Source organism: Schistocerca piceifrons, chromosome 3, assembly GCF_021461385.2.
Source record: "Schistocerca piceifrons isolate TAMUIC-IGC-003096 chromosome 3, iqSchPice1.1, whole genome shotgun sequence".
In the NCBI taxonomy this organism is placed as follows: Eukaryota; Metazoa; Arthropoda; class Insecta; order Orthoptera; family Acrididae; genus Schistocerca; species Schistocerca piceifrons.
The window spans coordinates 922,555,848-922,583,155 of record NC_060140.1 but is presented as its reverse complement, the minus strand read 5'-3'; positions in this window follow the sequence as shown (position 1 = coordinate 922,583,155).

Genomic DNA, 27,308 nt, shown 5'->3' with positions numbered 1-27,308 from the left:
GGGCGAATATATGCATCGTACTAGGAATGGGAGAGGGGAAAGACTAATTGAGTTTTGTAATAAATTTCAGCAACAAGAAAGTAACGAATTTTGTGGCATTTTAACAGTTACTACTAGGAACAATTTTATCGTTTCCACTGTGTGTTTGGGCAATTTAGTTTCTTGAATTTCCACGCGTTAATTTAATATGTAATAGACTCTGTTGTCCCTTTTCCGCTTGTGTCGGTAAGTAAATTGATTTTGTGATCTATTTTAAGTTCCTAACAGGGCGAATTATTCAGTCTCACCTGAGTGCTTTGGTAGTTTATTTTCTGAATCTCTGCGTTTTAATTCATTTTTTTTCAGTTTTTGCGTTTACCTCAGTGTCTACAGTAGAGTTTTGTAGTGCGTGTCGATAGTCCTTTGCCTGTAATGTGGTTTTCACAGTCTTTACTATGGACAGAGGCTGTCTCTGCTGGGTGCAGATGCGAGCTGAGTCGATGGTACTTCGCCGTCAGCTACAGGCTGTGATGACCTCCATTACACAGACTGAAGCTCCAGTGGATGGGCGTCATTGGAGGTCGGCTGTGGTGATCCAACGGACGTCCAGCACATCTGAGTCCACCGATCCGTCCGCCCCGGTGGCCAGCCCAGTTACTGCTTTCACTGAGTTGACCCCTTACCGTCGTCGAGTGGGAGGTCGCATCAGGGCGTGACAGGGGGTGTTAAACTTCGCAAAGAGGCCGAACGTAAGGCCTCACCTGTTAGTCTGACAAACAGGCTCCATGTGCGATCTGTGGCTGTCTCTGTCCCTCAGCCAGATGCAGACACTTGTCCTGTTTCAGAGCAAACCTCTCAGCCTGCAAGATCTGGGCAGTCACAGTGGGTGGAATTATTGGTAGTTAGGAGCTCCAACATAAATCACGTTATGGGCCCCCTAGGAACACTGCTGCCGAGGAGTGGAAGAAAGCATATGTGCACTCCACGTGCATACCGGGTGGAGTTATTACGCACGTGGAACGGGTCCTTCCAGATGCCATAAAGAGCACAGGGTGCTACCAACTGCAGGTGGTGGCTCACGTCGGTACCTATGATTCGTGTCGCTTCGGACCGGAAGAGATTCTCTCTGGTTTTGAGCGGCTGTCAGAAGCGGTAGGTGCTGTTAGTCTTGCTTGCCAGAGGAAAGCAGAGATCACCGTTTGCAGCATAGTCGACAGGATCGATTGCAGACTTTTGGCACACAGCCGAGTGGAGGGTCTGAACCAGAGGCTCAGACTGTTCTGAGACAGTGTACGCTGCACATATCTGGAGTTGCGTCAAAGGGTGTTTGGGTTTCAAGTTCCGCTAAATAGGACAGGAGCTCCTACACGTAGGAGGCGGCTACAGGGGTAGCAGGGGCAGTGTGGCGTGGGCTGGGCGTCCTTTTAGAACCATTGGGAAATACGAAAAGGGCTTCAGTCTCAAAGGCTGCAGGTTGAACACTGGAAGAATGTAGACCCGGGAACCATTGTAAATTGTCGCAACTGGGTTGGGAAAGTACCAGAGCTCCGAGCGCTAATAGAAAGCACTGGTCCTCAAATCGTTATTGGAACTGAAAGCTACCTAAAGTCGGAGATAAGTTCACCCGAAATTTTTGCGAAGAACCTAACGGTATTCAGAAGGGATAGACTAAATACAGTTGGCGGTGGCGTGTTGCTGCTAAAAGTATATCTTGTAGCCAAATTGAAGTAGATAGTTCTTATGAGTTAGTATGAGTAGTGGACATTTTTGGAAAACGAAATGAAATAATTTTTACCAACCTCCCAACACAGATGACACAATTTCTGAAAGGTTCAAAGAAAACTCTAGTCTAGTTTCAAACACGTATCCGGCTCATGCAATTTTACCCTCGATATGTTGGCTAAGAGACATTTTTAAATCCGGAGTAAGCATAAAACATCGTTCGAACTTGTGCTAAACACACTCTCTAAAATTATTTAGAGTAGCTACTTTATGAGCCCACGCGAATAATAAGCGTTCGTGAAAACGAAATTGACTTCCTATATACAAATAATCCTAATCATAGCGAGACTGAATATTGTAACGCCTAAATCGTCCAAAATATAAACGGAACGTATGCTTAATCAAAAAATTAGAAAAAGAAATTCACTTGGCGCCTTCCTGAGAGGTAATCTCAACCTCTTCCAAATTAACAACGTAACCAGTTAGTGTAGACCAGTTGTGGCTTTAATTCTAAGAAATAGCAAGGACAGCACTTCACAGAAATATACCAAATATATCAACAAACGAAGAAGTTGATCTCCTTTGGTAGACAAAACGGGTCAGTACACTGCTGGAGAAACAACGAAAAAAGAAAGCCAAATTACGAAAGCAAAATCTCCAAAATTTGGAGATCTTTTACAGAAGCTCGAAATCCAGCACGGACTTCAATGAGAGATGCATTTCCACAACGAAACTTTGTCCCGAAGCATGGCAGAAAGTCAAAAGCGATGCTGGTCGTATGTAAAGTATGCTAGTGGCAAGACATACTCAATACCTTCTCTGTGCGATAGCAATGGAAATACAATCGATGCCAGTGCTGATAAAGCAGAGTTACTAAACACAGCCCCCCCCCCGAAATTCCTTCACCAAAGAAGACGAAGTAATCAGAATTCGAATCAAGAACAGCTGCCATCAGGAGTAACATAGAAGTTGATATCATCGGAATAGTAAATCAAATTGAATCACTTAGCAAAAGCAAGCCTTCCAGTCCAGACTGTATACTAGTTAGGTCTCTTTCAGAGTATGCTGATGCAATAGCTCCATAGCTCTATACTTAACAATCATCCCGGGCATCAGAAAACATTCCTCATGTGAATAATGTCGTGTAGAAAAGTGTGAGAAGATCGCAACGTCAATTAATTAAGCGAGGTGGTATTAAAGAAGGGTGACGTGGGAACGTCGTGTGAACTTACCTACACTTTTATCCTTAAAGACGTTCATTTGTGGTGGGATTTAAGACTTTCCGATTAACCTGCATGTGATTGGCACTTAACAGTGGTTTGTGAAAAAAGTGTGGTATCGTAGAATTTGGATAGTTAGATTTTTATGTACCTAGATGTGGCTGTGTTCAGCTTTCGGTGATTCACCGAATCCGCTCCGTTATGTAGAAGAAAACCCTCGTTAGTACGTTGAGCAGTCGCTCTATAATGTTAATGATGAATGTTCTGTGCAACTCCTGGGCCTGCAACGCTTTGGTCACCCTATATTAAACAAGCCACCATCGCCAAGGAACGCACATATGCGGACGTTTCAGGGATTAAACGCTCTGCTCAAGTTTTGCGTCACACAAAAGCAAGACTGCCGCCCCCACGGAAGTTTGCTGTAGTGGAATTCAGGGACAACGACACTAATTAAGGACACCTAGTAAAGTAGCACCATTGTCTTCTGATCCTCTTCTCAGCAGTCCAGTGAACGGAGCGTCGCACTAAATCTTCGCAGGATTGTTAATTACGGACTGGAACAAAAATAGGCCAATGCAGTAATATCTACATGTCGTCAACGACCTTGCGTATTATAAACGTTACGATGGAAGACCTTTGGTAACGAGAATTGTCCTCAAACAATGGAAGCACGTAAAACTAATTTCAGCGGATCAGAAATGCGGTCAGTGGCCAATTAATCCCCAGAGTCACTAAAGCCTCCACAAGAAGGTGGTATATAGAGCGAAATGAGATATTGACCTGCACCCCTACACTGCTGACTATATTCCGTTTTCAGCCAGATGAAATGTAAGAAATTCCTTCTAAGCGACGTGTAATGTTTTCACAGCTATATTAAATACGGAGAAATCGCTATTAACACCGCTTTTTCAAATGGACTATAGTAGTTTTTGCTGCCAGCATCGTAGGTCTAATAAAAGAGCCGTATTCAATGACATTTCACTTTAAAAAATGCGATGACGCAATATTCAAAACATAGGATTTAGCTGTTTAGAACGTTAACAGAGTGCTGTCTTACGCGAAGTTCGCTGATTTCATGTCCAAATTAGAAAATACGTCACTCTGGACGAGGAAGAAACGAATGTCGCAATGCCATGACACTACCAGAAAGACTCGGAGGAAATGTGGCCTCCATTCTGTCTGTATCATTCACATGTGTTGAGTTGTGGCTACTTTCAAAAAATAAATGTCTTTCACAAACCAACAGAAAGTGTTCCGTCTTTTCAAAAAGTTTCGACACTGAATTAATAACAAATAATGTTTGAGATGATCTACATAGCCTCCTTACACTTCAGTACAACGCACCGACCATTAATACAACTGTCAGAAAAGTCCTTATTTAGGATACACCAGCTATATGTATGCACTGTAATATTTTACAACACCTGTCGCTTAGCCAGTTCTAAGTGTTCCAGTTATGCCTATTTAGTCGTCATCACCTTAATCAGATAAATGACATGTTCCACAGACATATTAAGTCCCAGCTTTATCTGTGATAATGAATACTGAGCGGAGCAATGAATTTAAAATTTGTTCCAAGGCTGAGATTCTAACCCTGAGCTCGCTACTAATTTTAAATCATTTCCTCGTACTGTATTCATTATTATCATGATCACTTTTTGACATGTCAGTATACTAACGAGCTCACGGACCAGAAAAGTTACCAGCACTACATGAGGCCGGATACAAAAGCTTAAAACCAATCATCACTCTCTCGCGTGCTTGAACACTTACAGACGTTTTCGAAGTCAAGTGTACAAATAATAAGCCACCATCTCTGTCGAAACATAACAACGTAAAATATAATGTTTCGTACGATGTTATTGCATCATCAACACTCATCAACTTTCGACAGCTGTTGACCTGTCAAATACGCTTCTGAACATATTTTTTGCTCTTTTTTCAGTATAGTTTGCAGTATAAATATGCTCAGACTATAATTACAATTGGATTAGATTTAGAGATGCTAGGACAGTAGTCAATAGTTGCTTCGTACAGGCCTTTAGAAATCATGTTAGAAGCAATTAGATTACATCAACGAGAAAGTTGTACGTTTGTCGGTTTGTCAACGCCTCTGAGAACGCTGCTACACACACGAAAACTGAGTGTTTGCCAAACCCATCGCTGCAGAGTCCATTAATCGTGTAAAGCACGCACAGATTCTCTACGCATGTATTGCTTATTATAAATGGTTCTATACTCTAAGTTACCGATATAAATGTATCATAATGAATTCCGCGCAGGTTTTCTTCGTAATGCATGTGAATATGTTATGAAACACAACCCAGAATTCCTCGAGTAACAGGAAACCTGTCACATTCAAGATGAAAATCGATACTGTTTGCTCTAAGTTGTAATTCTAATATCATCGTACTGATCATGTTTATGATTGATTGTATCTAATGTCAGTCCAGCTGTTTCCGTTAGTTTGCTAAATTTGCTTGTAGATCCCCACAAGAAAGGCCCTTGTCAAGTGGCTGGATAATGGGACTTCCATCTTACGAAATCCCGCGAACAGCTGACGTGCTTCGCTGTTCCCAGATGACAGGTCATAACAATCTGCACTTCGGCAAAGTCGAGGTAGTCAGTGCATTTCCCCACTAGCACAGCGTATCATCATTGGAGTGATTCCCCATTCGTCTTTACTTCGTTTGTATACTTTTATTACTACGTCATGTGCCAGAAATGCCAACAGGCGGCCGGCATTTGACACCGCAGTGAAGTGCACTAAAAATTTTCAGAGACAATCGTAAATTGATGTCTCTCATCCAGCCCCTATAAGTAGATTTGGACGAACATCACTGTGAAGCTTCCGCGCTTGCTACTTGTAAATTAACATATGATGATGAAACACTCCTCTGTCAACCTGCCGGAAAGGCAGCATTATGTCGCCAGAAGAATCTAGTGATGTTGCTCTGTAGTTTTATGAGCAAACCACAGTTTATGAAACGAAAATTTCCTTAATGTAGTAATAGTTTTGGTTGAGTAAGACCAGCGCTGTATCTAAAGTAAGCAGTTGGCTATCGATAGCGTTTGTGGAAGCGCAACGTCTTTATCAGAAAATTACCTCAGCCCATATTTTCTAAATAAGAAATCGTACTCTGCTTAATGTCCATAAAACATCTCTGGTAAGGAATCCAATCTGATGAGCAACACTAATGTGTCAGTCGCAAAAGTCAGATGAAGAAATTCGTAGTGCCTCGGTAATTGCCACAGAGCTATTAAATTTGGTTTTAACCCAAATGATTGCTATGTCAGTATCACACATTCACCACAAGGATATTTTGTACAACAAATCATATTATTCAAGTACTTCCTGCACCTATAATTGAAAAATGAGATAAAACCATGCTGATTCATTTATTAAAGAAGTCACACATCAGTAACGTATTAATTTCTCGCCAAAAATGTTACCTTCTGTTTTCTCACTAAGGTCTCCATCTGTCCGGCGCCCGTGCATCCGTAGAAACAAGTAATAATAGAAAATAAACGGATTCCACTATGTTTATCTACTATATGGCTAAGCTGAGATTTCCCAAAAAAATGGCAAAATTGACTTAGCAAAAGACTAAATCTGAAAGAGAAATCGAAGTTTATAATGCATTTCATTAGAACACGAAATTGAGTTCTTGTTTTCGTCTCTATCGTTTGATTACATTTTTTTCTGCGGACTTGAACTAGTAGTGGACTTGGTCTTCAGAAATATAAATTTATTAAGAAAAGAGTTTTCAAAATAACATTTACATTTCATTAGAATGTAGATCATATCAAAGCAGATGATGTTAATGTGGCGATATAGGCATGAATAAAGGTCTTGTCTGTGATGTGTTGATCCTGATGATGATGATGGTGGTGGTGGTGGTGGTGCTGCTGTATGTTGTGTCTGCCTCTTGATGAGCTCGAGTAATGGTAAATCATAATCTATGAGAAAATGAAATGTGGGCCACAGTTGCAGACGTAGACGGCTTTTTATATCTGTCCTCTCGAAATTTACTTCCTGATCGATCTTTAGATTATTTTGAAATTGTTAGTTACCTTGACTAGAGGAGAAATTCCACGAGAGCCATAGTTGTTGTCTTCAATGCTCACCATACTGAGGTGAAAAAACTCATAGGATACCTCATAGCCGGTTGCTGTGGCCGAGCGGTTCTAGGCGCTTCAGTCCAGAACCGCGCTACTGCTACGGTCGCAGGTTCGAATCCTGCCTCGGGCATGGTTGTGTGTGATGTCCCTAGGTTAGTTAGGTTTAAGTAGTTCTAAGTTCTAGGGGACTGATAACCTCAGATGTTAAGTCCCATAGGGCTCAGAGCCATTTGAACCTTTTGATACCTCCTAATATCCAATCGGACCTCCGTTTGCCTGGCGTAGAACAGAAATTCGATGTAGCATGCACTCAACAAGTCAATGGAAGTTTTCTGCAGAATTACTGGGCCATGCTGCATCTACAACCATTCACAATTGCGCAACTTTGATCGGTGGAGGACTTTGTGAACGAGTTGACCTCTCCATTATGTTCCATAAATGTTCGATGCGATTTATGTCGGGCGATGTGGGTGGTCAGATCATTCGCTCGAATGTCGAGAATGTTCTGACATAGCGCATTGTCATCCATAAAAATTCCATCATTGTTTGGGAGCTAGGAGTCCATGAATGGTGATCTCCAAGTAGCCTAACATAAAGATTTCCCGTCAATGATCGGATTAGTTGGACCAGAGAACTCTGCCGATTCCATGTAAACTCAGCCCACACTATTATGGCGCCAACAAGAGCTTACACACTGCCTTGTTGACAACTTGGGTCAATGGCTTCGTGAGGTCAGCGACACTCTCGAACCCTAACATCAGCTCCTAGCAACTGAAATTGGGACTCATTTGACGCGGCCGTCGTTTTCCAGTTGTCTAGGGTGCTACCGATTTGGTCACGAGCGCAAGGCAGGTGCTGCAGGCAATGGCATGCTTTTAGCAAAGGCACTCGCGTCGGTCGTCTGCTGCTATAATTCATTAACGCCAAATTTCGCCGCGCGGTCGTAAAGGATACGTTCTCCGTACGTCGTACATTGACTTCTGCGGCTATTTCACGCAGTGTCTCTTGTCCGATACGCTGACAACTCTTTGCAAGCGCCGATGCGCTGGGTCGTTGTCAGCGGTGAGAAGTATAAGGCTTGAAATTTGGTATTCCCGGCACACTGTTGACATTGTGGATCTAGAAATACTGAATTCCGTAATGATTTCCGAACTGGAATATCACATACGTCTAGCTCCAACAGCCATTCCGCGTTAAAAGTCTAGTAATTCAGTCGTGTGGCAATAATCACGCCAGAAAAAATTCTACATGAATCGTCTCGGTACAAACAACAGCTCTGATAACGCATTGCTCTTTTATAGTTGGTGTGCGCGATACAACTGCCATATGAATATCAGCATATCGCCATCCCATAACTTTTGGCATCTCACTCTACTATACAGCATTTTGCCGCGTGCAGGAAATAAAGACAAATATGTTGGTTCCTAATGATCTTTCCCCATAACGAACAAAAGAGCTTTTTCCTTCCCTTTCAAATATGAAGTTTCGTTCTGTTCTTGACCGAACTTCTGTTGTAAGCTTCGTGGCTCTACTGACTGGAAGACTGCCTTTGACACACCAAATATTTCGTCTGTTAACGGGTAAAACAACTGTTCATTTGGATTTTCACTTATATAGAAAATAAATCTGAACTTAGTCTCCTGTCGTTATTAAAACGCACAAACAATTTTAGCGGTCCCGATTACTGAGTATCGCGTAGAGTTTTACTGTTACACGGTAACGCATAACCTCATACATCAAAATAAACATTTTATGAATGTTTAACATGATGCACAAACAGCTCTTCTGCCTATCCACAGTAACAATGGCTTCCACTCCGAATTTTCATCTTTTCTTTTATATTTCGTAAATTTTTTCCCGTGAAACATTTCTTAGTACGAATGCTATTGTTCCTACGCTGGGAAAAATAAGGGGATCACCAGTAGTGAAGTAAATTTTCATTACTGTCATTGTAGATATGCGAAGCAATTACGAGTGCCCCATTTGTAACATTTAAGTGAGATTTCTTATGTGTATATAGTACAATTAATTCAGTTCTAGTGAGCGAGTATTGTCTCAGACTTCATTGTCAAGTCTGACAGTTCAACCTAATATTAGTATGTCTCTTGTACCTCAGTCGACTGTATGGTGCCGTATTACCCTTTTAGCCCATCATGACACTTACACTTGTCTTTCTTCTTTTCAGGTGAGATACGCTGAAGATCTATGCTAAAAACGAAAACGACGGATATTATGATGATCATGAAACTATACTTTTGAAGACACACGACTCTGAAGAGTGAGAGAAGTAGATATCACGTACGTAGAATAGTTTATTTAAAAATAAATATGCAAAGATTGTCGATTTCGTTTTCGAGAAACATCATCTCCTATTCAACTCATTTTTCTCGTCAATTTCTTTTTGTGTAATGCTGTAACATCAGCTTCCCTCCCTATTTGTTAAAAGCGCCGACCGAGGTGGAACAACATTTCAGACACTGTACTCGTGTACGTGTTACCTAAATCACTATACGCTCACTACTGGCCTGCCAGAGCTCACACTACAGCTACAGCGATACTGATATTAACCAGCTGTTAAACTGTAACCTTTCTTAGTTATTTCTGTAGCGTAAGTGTATTGTCAAGGTTATCATAGCGAAAACTATGCATAAAAGAAATTTTAATGTAGAACTTTACTATTCTATTATTTTTTTTATGTATAATGAGTATTGTAAACAGCTATTGTTCAGTCTGTATAACACGTTAAAAACGTTCTTTCCGTCGTACTGCCGTATATAAATTTGTTACCAAATGTAGATTAACATTGGAGGGCACTAGTGTCATAAAGCAACATTGTATTTTATGAATGAAAAAACACAAGACACTGGTATAATATTCCACAACACTGTGGAGCACTACACCAGTGCCCTTTGTTTTTTCTTTTACCCTGTACAAAATATTCTTGCAAGAACAGACGGAACCGTCAGTTGATATAATGTATTAACGTTTGTGGAGCTTAAGAATGAAGTCAATAAATGAGTTTTATGTGCATAGCAACTCTGAAAGTAGTTCATTTGATATCCAACCACCGCACAAAAAATTATATTGACAAACTAAATAAATTACACGAGTTGGCAATCAACAGAAGAGGTAGGCGTCTGTCAGTATACCCGTCTGTCAGGAACTTGTAAATTACGGGATTATACATCCTACATGCAGTGCAAGCCATCGCAAACGTTTTTAATGAGTTACTTAGAGGTTTTCCAATAACAGGGAATATACATGAGCATTGGTTGTATCTAAAATTACAAATGAAGTAAAGATTATGATCAACAACACAGTTTTCCACCACTTGATACAACTAATAAAGTACAACTGAAAGAAGTAGGAGGACAATGTACCTTTGGGGACAAATTTGAGTTTTTATGTCTGGGTTGCCGACATGCACGCGCAGGACCTTTTGGTTGACCTTCACCATGTAATGTCATCAATAATCTTGAACCACAGGCTGCATTATGAAAGGTGACGTCATGCATCTCCGCTATCCCCTCCCACTAACCTCTCCCAGAGCAAATCCCTTCCTCTCCACCCTATCTTTCAACCTCCTCTCATAACCCCCCTCCCCCCCCCCCCCCCCACATACTATCCCTACCTCTTCACCACTAACAGCCCAGTATTTTACCAGCAGTTAAAATAAATCATCCATTTACTATGTATCTCACAGGTACCATCTCGTTCTATACACGCCAACTGAAGCCATTTTTCATCTCCTTAACTCCCCTGTGAGCTTGCGAACTACACATAAATAGGATACTCCGCCTGATGACACACACAAGTCGAGACTTGTTCTAAACTTATGAAGTACATCTGAAAGTGACATCATGATTATTTAAGCGGAGGAACAGTGCTAAGATGTGCATATATGGGAAGGAACGGTCTGTAATGTTAAAGAAGAAAAAGTGTAGCATATTTTACAGTAAATTTCTTTTCTTTTCACCAATGTTCACAAAAGATTTGGTCTTCATTTAGAAATGAGCATCTTCCGATCTATTCTACTACATGTCCTAATATCATGAAGCCATAATGGAATCGTTACGAAATACTCAAAACATCAGCTTTGAAATCTTATAAATTTAAAATTTGGTGTAAAATAGGCCACAGTATCGGCGCAGTCATACTCTTAATAGCGCTACTTTGTATTTAAAAGTTATCTACGTGATAAATTTTCCAGGGTAAGATACCTTGGATATAGTACCAATTTCATATTGGCAACTATGTTATCAGGTGAACTGATGATTTATTTCTGTTCTTACATTAACATGATCTAGAATATTAGTGAAGTTTATCTGAAGTTTTGTTCTAGGTTCTAAACTTAATAATAAAGTTCATGATCATACAAAGATTTACAGTTCATTGCAAATACTGTAACTATGTAATATTTTATTACTGGGCAATCATGTTAATGCCAATCCTGAATAAAGCATTTGCTCATAAACTGACCGTATTTTACGTTAATATACGAATAAAGATAAGATATTACTTGAAGGTTGTCTTTGTAGTAATTTATTTATTTATTTTATTTTGGCTTTCACGTTAACGCTAGTTTTGATTAACTATCTCGTATATTGACTTTAATACATGCAAACAAAAACAAACAACATCTCTGAGCAGAGTAGGCGTTGTCATCTCTTTGTGTCAAGATCTTTGCAAAAAGTAACTGTTAGTGAGGTGGCACCATCTGGCCATCGCAATGGAAGCAGGCACATGGATAATAACAAAAGCTGGCCATACTGTCGCAGTAAATACGAAACTAAATTTTGGATCAAAACTGACAGATAAACAATACTCATGGCGAAGCATTATGCATGTTCCATCTTCTTGCCATAGAGCCAGCAGCCAGCATTAGGTTTCAAATAGCTACGTAACTTCTTGAGAACCACCCGAAGATGAACCTGAAAAGGTTCGAAAACCGGTTCATGGAATGAATAAACAACTATTTCAAAAACTTGACTAGTTGCAATTTTATGTATTTACATTGGTTAAACAGTCACGGGTTCTAAAACATCTGTGATGGATAAGCTTAACTTATTTTAGTCTCCTCTTTATTCAATAAATCCGTCTCCCAAAATTCTCAAGACTTCTGTTGCAACTCTTCTGTTCCGTCAAAACCAAGTTGCTCTTCAGCCAAATTCTTCTCCATTACCTTTTATAGTCTTCTGTTAACGACTCTTAACATAGCTTTTGCTGCACATGAAATGAGACTAATCTTCCAACGCTCAGTGCTTTTGTAGGTTGCTTGTTTCTTAGGCATTTAATGTTGTCAGAAAGTCCTGTCACGTATTTAGTTACATTATCTCAGTATTTCTTTTACTCCTTATTGATTTAAGCGTTTTAGTATTTCTATTGACTTACTATCTATAACTATTGCTTTCTCATTTTTCATTGTAGCTATTTAACTCTTTACTTCTCCCTTTATGTTGTTCGTCCTGACCATATCGACTGCATAGCTATTTTCAAATGACTCTTCAGTTTAATCGATCAAACGGACATATTTGTGTTCAGCAGAAGCGTTCTTCGAGTCAGATAAATTTTAAAAATGTCCTGAATTCATAATTAAATTCTAAATACTTTAGACTTAATGAAGAGCAGCCATATAGTGTAACGTTTGAGAATTAAGAGCACACCAGTTGTATGGTTACACAAAGGTACAAATAGCTGCAAGAATCTTCATCAACTGCGAAAACATTACCCAGCCTGCTTTCCCATACGTCGTTAGCACAGAGCAGAGAGGCGTTACGAAAAACATTCGATATCTTCACAGAAAAGTAGCTTTCCCGCTGTCTCTTGGTCCTGAACATCATGACGTCACTTATTGTCAGTCTGTCTCATCGGAACATTGGCGGTGGTGTAGATGTTTATTACAAATGTATTCCTGCTTCAGCTGAAAGACAAATGTGATGAAGATCCGAAACCAAAATATACAGTACAATCACCAACAAATTTTACATATTCACAAACACCTTTACCCTTAATCCAAATAAATACAGATTCATTAGGTTTGAGTATTCTTTTGTTACGTGTATACAGTACAAGTGGAGAAGTAAAATCATAAGCAGATTTACCAAAGTCTTTATTAGCAATTTCAAACATATGGTAGGTATGATAGGCAATTACATCTCTATCATTAAAACTTTCAAGGCCAGGCACACTAGAAACTCCACTACCACCTCTCACTATAGCAACAGTGAACCATCCATTTCCATGTGAGAATTTATCGTTTATATCCCAGCTAAAATTAAGTGAACAACCAAAAAACACACAAGGTCCATCGATGAGGGCGTGGGCCCCAGCACTCTTGACTGGAATGTCTCCTAATGTTGTAGTACGTTCAATGTTTTCTATATTTTTGTAGACTGTTGTGCAACGACGACGTCGATATCTCCTGTTATACAACAAACATACACAGACGTGTGGAGATATTTGGTAAGTGCAAAACTTCGCTGCATAAGTCATGTCTCGTATGTGCCACATCTGTAGCAAATTTCTCATTCAAGCTCGAAATCCAAGAAAGAAGCCAGCAATAGTATTCTACGAATAATGATCTCAAGAGCTAACTTTGCCACTCAAAATACGTGGTGGTTCAAAAGAAATAACAGATTTCAAATGTTTATAGCAGACGAACTACGAAAGACAGAAACACGTTGCACATGTCGCTGGATAGAGAAAAGTTCCAAGCTTTATGTTCGCACGGTCGCTACGTAATACACGAAATACGAGGAGCACCATGAGTTGCTCGAGAAACGTCTAGACGGTAGCCCATTTCATTCCACACGCAAATCAACAGGTCCCTGTTTATTGAATCGGCAGCTTCAACAATTAAATTTCTCACAGTCAACCCTTCCAACGTAGCTGCCATGGGTGCGACAAAGATTTTTCTTTCATATATCTCCAGAGAAAAAATTTCGTAAGGTGGTCTGGTGACCTGGGAAGCTAAATGCAATGAAAAAATCTTGTTTTCCACATCTTCGAATCTCAATGTTGTGGAATGGTGTTTGCTGTTAAAATAACGCCGCACCTCAAGGCAAGAGTGAAGCGGAGCGCCGTCATGCATAAAAACGAGATCATTCAGATCTTCATGAAGTTGAGGAAATAATGAGTCTTGCAACATGTTCATGTATGACATTCCTGTCACAGTTTCCACAGAAAAAAAAAATCCCTATACTTTCTGAAGGGAAACGGCACAGAACTCATTCGCTTTCGGTGAACCTCTTTCATCTTCGATGTCTGCTACGGCGCTTTTCTTTAGCCGCCGTATGAAACGTCGATTCGTCCGAAAAGATGAGTCGTTCGGAGAAACGTGCCTTCTGCCATGTCCTGCAGGACTGGGTTGCAAAATTCGTAACTTGTGTTATGGTGGCGTGGACGTAAGTGCTGCAGGAGCGGCAACTTGTAAGGCTTCGTACGAAGGCGTCGTTACAGAACGCGCCATACCATTGTTTGAAGAAATTGAAGTTCCTGGCCATCCCGTCTTGTGGACTTTCGAGGGCTCCGCTTTAACTCATCTGGAAACGCTCGAAATCTTCATTACACGCTCATGGCCGGCAAGCACTGTTCCCTTTCCATGTGCAACCAACTTCGAAGCATTCTGTAGTTCAGTGATAAATTTTCTTGCGCAGGGTCGACTTCTCGCTGAATCTACGATGGAATGCACGTTGTTGCCGGCCGCTGTGGCTGAGCTGTTCTAGGCGCTTCAGTCCGGAACCGCCCTACTGCTACGGTCGCAGGTTCGAATCCTGCCTCGGGCGTGGATGTGTGTGATGTCCTTAGGTTAGTTAGGTTCAAGTAGTTCTACGTTCTAGGGGACTGATGACCTCAGATGTTAAGTCCCACAGTGCTCAGAGCCATTTGAACCATTTTGAGTGCACGTTGCGCTTGAACAACGAATGACAAAATGGTAGATATCGAAATAGACAACAGACGGATAGATAAACAATTAAAATCGCTCAAATGAGGAAAGGCCGCTGGATCTGATGGGATACCAGTTCGATTTTACACAGAGTACGCGAAGGAACTTGTCCCCTTCTTTCAGTGGTATACCGTAGGTCTCTAGAAGGGCGTAGCGTTCCAAAGAATTGGAATAGGGCACAGGTCATCCCCGTTTTCAAGAAGGGACGTCGAACAGATGTGCAGAACTATAGACCTATATCTAACGTCAATCGGTTGTAGAATTTTGGAACACGTATTATGATCGAGTATAATGACTTTTCTGGAGACTAGTAATCTACTCTGCAGGAATCAGCATGGGTTTCGAAAAAGTCGGTCGTGTGAAACCCAGCTCGTGCTATTCGTCCACGAGACTCAGAGGGCCATAGACACGGGTTCACAGGTAGATGCCGTGTTTCTTGATTTCCGCAAGGCGTTCGATACAGTTCCCCACAGTCGTTTAATGAACAAAGTAAGAGCATATGGACTATTAGACCAATTGTGTGATTGGATTGAAGAGTTCCTAGATAACAGAACGCAGCATGTCATTCTCAATGGAGAGAAGTCTTCCGAAGTAAGAGTGATTTCAGGTGTGCCGCAGGGGAGTGTCATAGGACCGTTGCTATTGACAATATACATAAATGACCTTGTGGATGACATCGGAAGTTCACTGAGGCTTTTTGCAGATGATGCTGTGGTATATCGAGAGGTTGTAACATTGGAAAACTGTACTGAAATGCAGGAGGAGCTGCAGCGAATTGACGGATGGTACAGGGAATGGCAATTGAATATCAATGTAGACAATTGTAATATGCTACGAATGCATAGAAAGAAAGATCCCTTATCATTTAGCTACAATATAGCAGGTCAGCAACTGGAAGCAGTTAATTCCATAAATTATCCGGGAGTAGGCATTAGGAGTGATTTAAAATGGAATGATCATATAAAGTTGATCGTCGGTAAAGCAGATGCCAGACTGAGATTCATTGGAAGAACTAAAGAAATGCAATCCGAAAACAAAGGAAGTAGGTTACTGTACGCTTGTTCGCCCACTGCTTGAATACTGCTCAGCAGTGTGAGATCCGTACCAGATAGGGTTGGCAGAAGAGATAGAGAAGATCCAACGGAGAGCAGCGAGCTTCGTTACAGGATCATTTAGCAATCGCGAAAGCGTTACGGAGATGATAGATAAACTCCAGTGGAAGACTCTACAGGAGAGATGCTCAGTAGCTCGGTGCGGGCTTTTGTTGAAGTTTCGAGAACAGACCTTCACCGAGGAGTCAAGCAGTATATTGCTCCCTCCTACGTATATCTCGCGAAGAGACCATGAGAATAAAATTAGAGAGCTTAGAGCCCACACAGAGGCCTACCGACAATCCTTCTTTCCACGAACAATACGAGACTGGAATAGAAGGGAGAACCGATAGAGGTACTCAAGGTACCAAATGGTTCAAATGGCTCTGAGCACTATGGGACTTAACATCTGTGGTCATCAGTCCCCTAGAACGTAGAACTACTTACACCTAACTAACCTAAGAACATCACACACATCCATGCCCGAGGCATGATTCGAACCTACCTGTGACCGTAGCAGTCACGCGGTTCCGGACTGAGCGCCTAGAACCGCTAGACCACCGCTACTCAGGGTTCCCTCTGCCACACACCGTCAGGTGGCTTGCGGAGTATGGGTGTAGATGTAGATGTAGATTGACTTAACACAAAATTCCAAAAATGATTTCGCTTGTGGCTTTTGCTACAAACACCAGCGTAGCTATGTCAAAACTTTGAAATCTCCTCTATCCAGTGACATGAGCCGTGTGTTTCTATCTTTCGTATTTTGTCTTTAATAAACAACAGAGTCTGTTCTTTCTTTTTGATTCACCCGATAGAGAGGCTTTGTTCGCTTTTTGCGCGAATGGAACAGGTCACTTTTTGCGGTGGCGGGGGGGGGGGGGGGGGGGAGGGAAAGGAAGGAGGTGGTGCTGTTCGACTTTGAAATCTTTTAGACACACGGAAAGGCGGAGCGCACAGTGCAAATGCAGTTGTCGTATATGTAGAAAATCTAATGTGAAGCGATTACAGGCCAGCGCAGAGAATTCGTGGGCCGCTGGGGGAGTACAGCATCTAACTGTTGCGCCAGGGGAAGGTCCGATGAAGCGACCCCACAGGAGCAGCGGCGGAATCGTCGCATCCATAATGCATGGGGAGGCAAGTGGCGACTCCTGGCCGTGGGCCACAGTGGGACGAACCGCATAGGTAGCAGGTAGCTCGTAGCACGTAGCCAGTACCGCCGACCACTACAGCCACGTGTCCAAAGGCGGTGTTGCGTGCTGCTGCCACAAGGCATTGCAGACTCGAACGCTTCCGATATCCGAGCTTATCTGCGTCTCAGGTTACTTCCTGACAAAACTCTCAGTGCACCGAGTGCTCACAGGACTGACAACATACTGAAAAATACAAGGACTGGAAATTACTACAGGGAACTGTTTACAGAAGAAACTGAGACGCCCTGCTAAACCCTCAGAACAGGACAAAAATGTTCAAATGTGTATGAATTCTTATGGGACTTAACTGCTTAGGTCATCAGTCTCTAAGCTTACGCACTACTTAACCTAAATTATCCTAAGGACAAACACACACACACACACACACACACACACACACACACACACACATGCTCGAGTGAGGACTCGAACCTCCGCCGGGACCAGCCACATAGTCCGTGACTGCAGCGCCCTAGACCGCTTGGCTAATCCCGCGCGGCAGGACAGGACAGGTAGTGGAATTGTGGAAAGGGGACAAAATGAGCGGATGTCAGTTCCATTCGAAAACATATAACTTTATTTATTTGACCAAACGTTACAGTACAAATTCTTGATCTTAGTTATCGGCTGAATACACCACACTATCTTATACCTTAAGGGCACAGTCACTTTAATTAAAAACAAAAAAAACTAAAGAAAATAGGCTAAGAGCCACTAACTCAAAATTCAGACGGAAAAAGGAATATTTAGAAGGCAGAAGGCCTCATGTTAAGTAAGTTCTATAATTGGACGAATGCCGATAATTTAAGACTTAAGGTAAAATTAAATAAAAAATCACAAGGTAGAAGGCCATATCTTCTATTAGGCTGAAGGCCCCAAACAGTCTGATGCTCGAATGACAGAGATCCTTAATTTAAAAATGGCTGAAGGCCCCATGACTTAACACTCAAGGTAAAACAAATTTAAACACCAAAGCCTTATCTTAAATTAGGTTGAAGGCTCCAAACAATCTAACACTTAACAAGTAAGGAACTTTAATTTAGGAATGGATGAAGGCCCATGACTTAAAACACAACTAAAATTATTTTAGTAGGCAGAAGGCGCAAGACTTTATCTTTCAACAATATTTTAATCAGGCTGAAGCCCCAAACAATTTAACACTGGAAAAGCAAGGAACTCTAATTTTAAAGTGGCTGAAGGGCCATGACTTAAAACCCCACTAAAAACGATTCAACTTTGATTCAAAACCATCGACTATGAGCCATACAAATACACACAACAGAAAATAAGAAAAGGCAGTGAAGCTAACGACGCTCACAAGTTTTGGGGGTATGCCAGCACTTGAAATACTGACGTTCACTTAGGTGAGACAGGCAGTTGGCCCAACCATTCTCCACCCCACGACAACCCATGCAACAGACAGTCAACGGACCCACCGACAAGGTAACTTGCGCTGCACTCGACCAGCACACAACCGGGAGTTCAATGCAAAACGCAAAACGCATGGACCCCGCAACCAAGCATACATTAAGCTCTCAAACTACACACCGTGCTGGACAGCGACAACACGGTGAGGAAAGGACACTGCCAGAATTTACGTCAACAGCCAGGGCAGGTAACCAGAACGTTAAAGGCCACAAGGCAGAAAATTCCGCTGCTGCACTTCGATTGCAAATAACCAAATACAGTTGGATTCCACCAGACGGTGGCTAAACCTTCGCCAAGTCGAACACACGTTGTTGCTCGTGCCGAATGTCCCAACAGCCAACAACGAGAACCAGACAGCACAATGTGAACATTCTTGACTTGTTGATAAGTTAAATCCAAAGTCAACTTTCGTGTCCAGGGTCGGTGAGCCACGGACCTCGTAGCAATGGGAACAGCCCCTCACACTCCGACACTGTGTAGAGACCACCAGTGGACCTGGTCAGACTATGCCCCGCGGAGATTTCCTCGCAGCTCCACTCCAACCGACTGACTGCTCGCACAAAGCATAGCCGGAAACTATAAGCACCAGACCAAAGATAGTACGAGGTGCGAACATCGATACACACCGCTGCTGCCTCTCACAGAGAGAGCAAACAACAGCATAATCGCAATAACAGCAGGAAACCAAACACAGAATAGGAACCAAGGTTAAACCAACGCATAACATGAGCCCAACACGGCTCAGAAACTGACCAACACTAGCACATACATACGTTTGACATCTATCAACTCACATGTCTAGACTGCAACTCAGCGTATTTCGGACAGACACTTAAAAAGGAAACAGCTCCAAACATTCCCAAGCTTCATCTACATCGACATACATACTCCGCGAGCTACCGCAAGGTGAGTGGCGGAGGGTACCTTGTACCACTACTAGTCATTGCCTTCCCTGTTTCACTTGCAAATACTGCGAGGAAAAACGACTGTCTATATGCCTCTCTATGAGCTCTGATTTCTCGTATCATGGTGTTGCTTATTCGAAATATATGTTGGCGGCAGTAGAATACTTCCGCAGTCAGCTTCAAATGTCGGGTCTCTAAATTTTCTCAATAGCGTTCCTCGAAAAGAATGTCTTCTTTCTTCCAGTGATCCCAATGGGATCTGCGTAGTGCTTGCATGTTTCTCGAATCTACCTGTAACAAACCCAGCGACTAGCCTCTGAACTACTTCCATGTCTTCTCTTAATTCGACAAAAGGTCGCACTCGCGTCCGATATGCGATCTCCTTTACAGATGAACCACACATTCAGTCGACCATTCGCCTTTTTCTGCCACAATCCTCATGTGCTCGGCCCATTTGAATTTCATATCGCTGTGCAATGAGCCTACATATTTAAATGACGTGACTGTTTTAAGCGTGACACTACTAATGCTGTATCCAAACATTACGGGTTTCTTTTACCTAATCATCTGCATTAATCTAAATTTTTCTACATTATAGAAATTTTGTGTAAGTCATTTTGTATCCTCATGTAGTTACTCAATTTGCGACACCATCCCGTGCACCACAGCATCATCAGCGAACAACCGCAGTTTGTTGCCCACCAAGTATGCCAGATCATTTATGTATAGAGACAATACTAGCGGTCCTGTCACACTTCCCTGAGGCACTCCTGACCGTACCCTTGTCCTCATAAACTCACGCCGTCGAGGACAACATATTGGGTTCTGTTACTTATGAAGTTTTCGAGCCACTCACGTATCCGTGAATCCGTTCCGTGAATCCCGTCCTTACGCTCTTGCCTCGCTTAACTCTCTGCAGTTAGGCACAGTGTCAAATGCTTTTCGGAAATGTAGAAATACGGATTCTGCCTGTTGGCAGTCGTCCAGATTTCGCAGTATACCATGTGAGAAAAAGGCAAGCTGAGGTTTGCATGAGCGATGCTTTCTGAAACCATTCTGACTCGTGGACATACGCTTTTCAATCACTAGGAAATTTATTATGTTCGTATTCAGAACGTATTCTAGAATTCCGCAGTAAACCAATGTTGGTCTGTATTTTATGGTTCCGTTCTTTTACCTTTCTTATGTACAGCAATCTATGGCACTTTTATCAAGTAGCTTGGGACTTTGCCTTGCGACTTTGCCCTGTCCAACTGCTACCTGTTACAGTTCAACAAGTAGGGAACGCACCTCTGCCACTGAACGTGACCTCCGATTTGGAGTGGTATCCGAAGGAAATACCTGGTTCTGTGGGTACAGCATGTGTCAACAAATCAAGGGATATTCTTCTGGGGAATTTCGGGCATGAAGAAGGTGCCCGCCATTATTCTGGGGTAACGAACAATTGCGTCGATGAAATATGCGCCACAGGTCTTTCGCGCAGTCTACAAAAAGCACTGAGGAAAAAAAGAAGAAAAACAGAAAAGTTTCCACTTCATAAAACCTCGTGGTGTGGTTAACTGTGTGCTGCCATGCCAGAATATAATTTTAAATTTCTTGTCAGAAATTTCCTGTTGGGTGTAGCGACACTACAATTTATAACAAAAGAAATGTTTCATACACAAGAAGACATAGTAGAAGGAAAAGAGATAATAATATACAGCACTCTACAATGTAACAATGTTCTCTCCTCTAAAAGAAGTATCAGATGATCCAGACGTATCAGTATCAGTGCTGCAAAATTGCTGAATTGGTAGCTAAATAAAATTCTACAAGTTACAAAACCAATGACGTTATTTAACGTTTTTCATGAGATACCCATCATTGGACAGTCTCGAAAGCAAAATACAAATGACACAAAATATACACAGGTATACAGAGCAACATGCCAAAAGTTCAAGAGTTACAAGGTTTCGCCGTATTGTTATCGTAGCTGCGGGACGGTTTCAAAATAACGCACAGGCCATGATCATCTAGGTATTCAGATGCATAAACATACGTAACTGATACAGCTGTCATGGCAGACTAGTTTCAAAACTACATCATGCTTTCTACGTAGACAATTTACGCCTCCAGGAGCGGTGAAGCACACGTAGGCAGTGCCGCATAACGGCGAAAACAGAATGATAAATTTTAATTTATTTACATAAAAATTTTTGAACGTAAGACATAACTTTCAAAATGGTATGCAAGGAAAGAAATTAAACATCCCGCCGCTAAATAGTTTTTACATTGGTGTAAAATGCCATCAACAGTATTGGCGTAGCCGGCCGAGGTGGTCTCGCGGTTCTAGGCACTCAGTCCGGAACTGCGCGACTGCTACGGTCGCAGGTTCGAATCCTGCCTCGGGCATGGATGTGTGTGATGTCCTTAGGTTAGTTAGGTTGAAGTAGTTCTAAGTTCTAGGGGACTGATGACCACAGATGTTAAGTCCCATAGTGCTCAGAGCCATTTGAACCAAGTATTGGCGTATAAAATAATATGCGTAAGGTATGCAAACAAATTATGCAAAATTAAAATTATGCGCAAATGACGTAGTGACAAAGGGTGTTAACCATACCGCGTAGTGATGTACAGTAAAAATGTATGAAAATCCAGTGCTATAGAAAGAAGGAAAAAGTATTCGTGGCATACGACACGAATGCAATCTTCGAAAGATACTAAAATAAGAATGAGCTGAAATACGTAAAATAATGTAACAAAGCCCCAGGAATACAAAGGAGTATGGAGGGCGTAGTAGCGCTTTGGGAATGCTTAAGAGTTAACAGAACATAATATTACAATAAATAAGAAAAAAAAGTGCATATAAAGGATGTCAGGAACACAGACCCTCTAGAAAAAAAGTCAAATGCAGCATGTATGGAAAGCCTACTTACACATAATAAAACATAAAAATGTGACTTACATAGAATTAGAGCAATAACACCATCATCACAGGATAGGGTGAGGGAGATCGTACAAGTAAGAACGTAATAAGTGAAACACACAAACACACACACACGCACACACGGGTACGATAGAGACAGACGGACAGTTACCCCTGTCATAGCAAATTTTGAAATTCCCGACCAGAGCACAGAATGGCTGAACCGGTGAATATCAAATGAACGGTGACACAGTGCGTCTTAGTAAATACAGTTTACGTGCAGGTGGAAGCAACAACAAATAAGTACGAGGGTTGCCCCGAAAGTAAAGCACCGCATTTTTTTTCAGTCGAAAACAACACTATGAACGCGAAACGTTACGTATGTATTATTTGAAGTCTGCTGAGTAAGCACGCCAAGTTTCCGTCACCTCCGACAGATAGCGTAGCTGCGGGACAGTTTCAAAATGGCGTCTGTGGGTGATGTACTTTACAAGCAATGTGCCGTCTTTGAATTTCTCACTCCAGAGAAAGAAACTAAGCAATATTAACAAACGTTTGTGCAAAGTCTATGGAGCATCTGCTGTCGACAGAAGTACAGTTAGTCGCTGGGCATGGAGTGTGAGGTCATCAGAAGGCGTTTCATATCGGATCTCCACGATTTGCAACGGTCGTGGAGACCATCCAGGGCTGTCGCACCTGACATGCTGCAGCGAGCTGGTGTTGTCATTCGCGAGGGCAGACGCATTACGACCCGGCGTTGGGGCTGCATTTGTCAACGATGGGGAGGTGATTCACACAGTGAAGCACTGGCTGCGCCACAAGGACAAGAATTGGTTCATGCAGGGCATACGCGCCCCTGTTTCGCGCTGGAGGAAGGCCATAGAGCGGGTTGGAGATTACGTGGAAAAATAGGCTGAGTAGATGAAACACCATTGAGTCTTTCGTGTATGTTACTCTCGTTTTGTTCAATACAGAATTGTTGAAGAAGAAAGTGCTGTGCATTGCTTTCTGGGCGACCCTCGTACATACGCATTACATTCACAGCCCCCTCCATTAGCCTACTCACCAATTTACGTATAAGAGATCCTGGCAATCCTTAAGAAAGCTATTACATTAACCCAGCGAACAAAATGTAAAGAATAAATAACGAATCTGTATTGACGGCTGAACGTAATATAATGATATAGTATAAGGATAGCGGTATAATCTAACATCAGCCAAGCAAAGAGAGAAAAAAAAGTTTTATTTTAGAACTGTCATTCCGGTAAATGTACGTAATATCTACTGAGATACCCTGATTAATTTCAGATGACAAACTGGTGCAACATAACAGCTGCACTGCAAATCACAGGCAGCCACATGTAAATCAGTATGTAATACTGTAATATAATTTTTTGCTAAAATGGTTCAAATGGTACTGAGCACTATGGGACTTAACGTCTGAGGTCATCAATCCGCTAGAACTTAGAACTACCTAAACGTAACTAACCTAAGGACATCACGCACATCCATGTCCGAGGCAGGATTCGAACATGCGACCGTAGCGGTCGCGCGGAATCAGACTATAGCTCTTGTTGTGAGTACAAATACCATAACCTTAAAACTTCACTTATTGTCACGCAAAATTTTTTTATGTGTTTTGTTATATGTAATTGAACCTGCCGGCGATGGTGAAACTTTGCCGGACAAGTCTTGGGGCTAAAAATGCAGAATTTGTGCTCACTCAAGGCAGAACCATATTTCCGTAATGGTGTATCTGATAGCAAACACACAAAAAAAGTGAGCTTCCATCACAAGTCAGCTGCCCGCAGTGGCCAAGCGATTCTAGACACTTCAGTCCGGAACCGCGCGTCTTCTACAGTCGCACGTTCGAATCCTGCCTCGGGCATGGATGTGTGTGATATCCTTAGTTTAGTTAGGTTTAAGTAGCTCTAAGGTCTAGGGGACTGATGACCGCAGATGTTAAGTCCCATAGTGCTCAGAGCCATTTGAACCATCACAAGATTGGCTATGAGCACTATGGGACGTAACATGTTAGGTCATCAGTCCCTAGAACTTAGAACTACTTAAACCTAACTAACCTAAGGACATCACACACATCCATGCCCGATGCAGGATCGAACCTGCGACCGTAGTAGTCGCGCGGTTTCGGATTGAATCACCTAGAACCGCTCGGCCACACCGGCCGGCGAACCATCACAAGACAAACGACGTGGAGGCACCTGTCACACCTATTACAGCTATTCGTTTCCTTTTGGTCACTTAAAATGATCTTCCAGACCTCTTAATTACATCTTAGATTGACAGTGAAGGTTCTTCATTTCTTGTCTAGACGTCCACGTCACATCGCTGAAATCGCCGATCAGTAAGCATTGTGAAGCATCGCTATAGGCGTAGCTCTATGCCCTTATTGAGAAACCCGTTTGCAGACAATGTGGTGAGCCAATCTGCGTTGTGAATCAGTCTAGAATAGTTTCAGTCGCTTTCAATATCTGCATGATATATGTTGCGTCAGGTTTACCACCGCTAAAAAATTACTGAGGCATCTGACTGACACGTATTTCAAAGGACGTCAGAAAAATATGTAACACAAACCATCGGATTTCATCTCTGATATAATGATAGTGCCAGCTGTAACGTTACATCCTGGTGTCTAGTTCTTTCTAGTGCTATCAGTTGTCATGTTGAAACTTCCCCTTTGAATGTAGAGATTGACAGTGCTGGTTAGCGTCTACGACGTTTGATACAGAAACAGCTAAGTAAAACTGAACGTACCCAGACAGTTTTCTCTTTACTTATTCTGATCATTTCTAAACTAACATACAATATTTTAGAGCAACGTAATCTGACTTTTAACAATCCCTACAAAAGAATAGCCCTGACTAACAATACCGTATACCCTCCATGAATCACTTAACTCACAGAAAGCCGGCCGAAGTGGCCGTGCGGTTAAAGGCGCTACAGTCTGGAACCGCAAGACCGCTACGGTCGCAGGTTCGAATCCTGCCTCGGGCATGGATGTGTGTGATGTCCTTAGGTTAGTTAGGTTTAAGTAGCTCTAAGTTCTAGGGGACTAATGACCTCAGCAGTTGTCCCATAGTGCTCAGAGCCATTTGAACCATTTTAACTCACAGAAATCTTCGTCACTCGAACTACTGCAATACAGAGAGCGCCAGTACTGCCAGCTAAATAAAAGATACTAACTACTGAAGGTACTAACTACTGACAGGCATATAGTTAGGAAATGAAAGATTCTGACAGAAAACAAACAATGTATTTACCCTAATAGTGTTCAAAAGTCATTATATATATATATATATATATATATATATATATATATATATATATCTATATATATATATATATATATATATATATATACCACTGGCCATTAAAATTGCTACACCACGAAGATGATGTGCTGACGCGAAATTTAACCGACAGGAAGAAGATGCTGTGATATGCAAATGATTAGCTTTTCAGAGCATTCACACAAGGTTGGCACCGGTGGCGACACCTACAACGTGCTGACATAAGGAAACTCTCCAACCGATTTCTCATACACAAATAGCAGTTGACCGACGTTGACTGGTGAAACGTTGTTTGATGCCTCGTGCAAGGAGGAGAAATGCGAACCATCACGTTTACGACCTTGATAAACGTCAGATTGTAGCCTGTCGCGATTGCGGTTTATCGTATCGCGACATTGCTGCTCGTGTTGGTCGAGATCCAATAACTATTGGCAGAATATGGGTAGTACAGAACGCCGTGCTGGATCCCAACGGCCTCGTATCACTAGCAGTCAAGATGGCAGGCATCTTATCCGCATGGCTGTAACGGATCGTGCAGCCACGTCTCTATCCCTTGAGTCAACAGACGACAAACATCTGCACGAACAGTTCCACGACGTTTGCAGCAGCATGGACTATCAGCTCGGAGACCATGGCTGCGGTTACCCTTGACGCTGCATCACAGACAGGAGCGCCTGCGATGGTGTGCTCAACGACGAACACTGGAGCACGAATGGCAAAACGTCATTTTTCGGATGAATCCAGGTTCTGTTTACAGCATCATGAACGCACACTGGAAGCGTCTATTCGTCATCGCCATACTGGCGTATCACCCAGCGTGATGGTATGGCGTGCCATAGGTTACACGTCTCGGTCACCTCTTGTTCGCATTGACGGCATGTTGAACAGTGGACGTTACATTTCAGATGTGCTACGACTTGTGGCTCTAGCCTTCATTCGATCCTTGCAAAACCCTACATTTCAGCAGGCTAATGCACAACCGCATGTTGCAGGTCCTGTACGGGCCTCTCTGGACACAGAAAATGTTCGACTGCTGCCCTGGCTATCACATTCTCCAGATCTCTCACCAACTGAAAACGTGTAGTCAATGGTGGCCGAGCAATTGACTCGTCACAATACGCCAGTCACTACTCTTGATGAATTGTGGTATCGTGTTGAAGCTGCATGGGCAGCTGTACATGTACACGCCAACCAAGCTCTGTTTGACTCAATGCCCAAGCGTATCATGGCCGTTATTGCGGCCCGAGCTGGTTGTTCTGGGTACTGATTTCACAGGATCTATGCACCCATATTGCGTGCACATGTAATCACATGTCAGTTCTAGTGTAATATACACTCCTGGAAATTGAAATAAGGACACCGTAAATTCATTGTCCCAGGAAGGGGAAACGTTATTGACCCATTCCTGGGGTCAGATACATCACATGATCACACTGACAGAACCACAGGCACATAGACACAGGCAACAGAGCATGCACAAAGTCGGCACT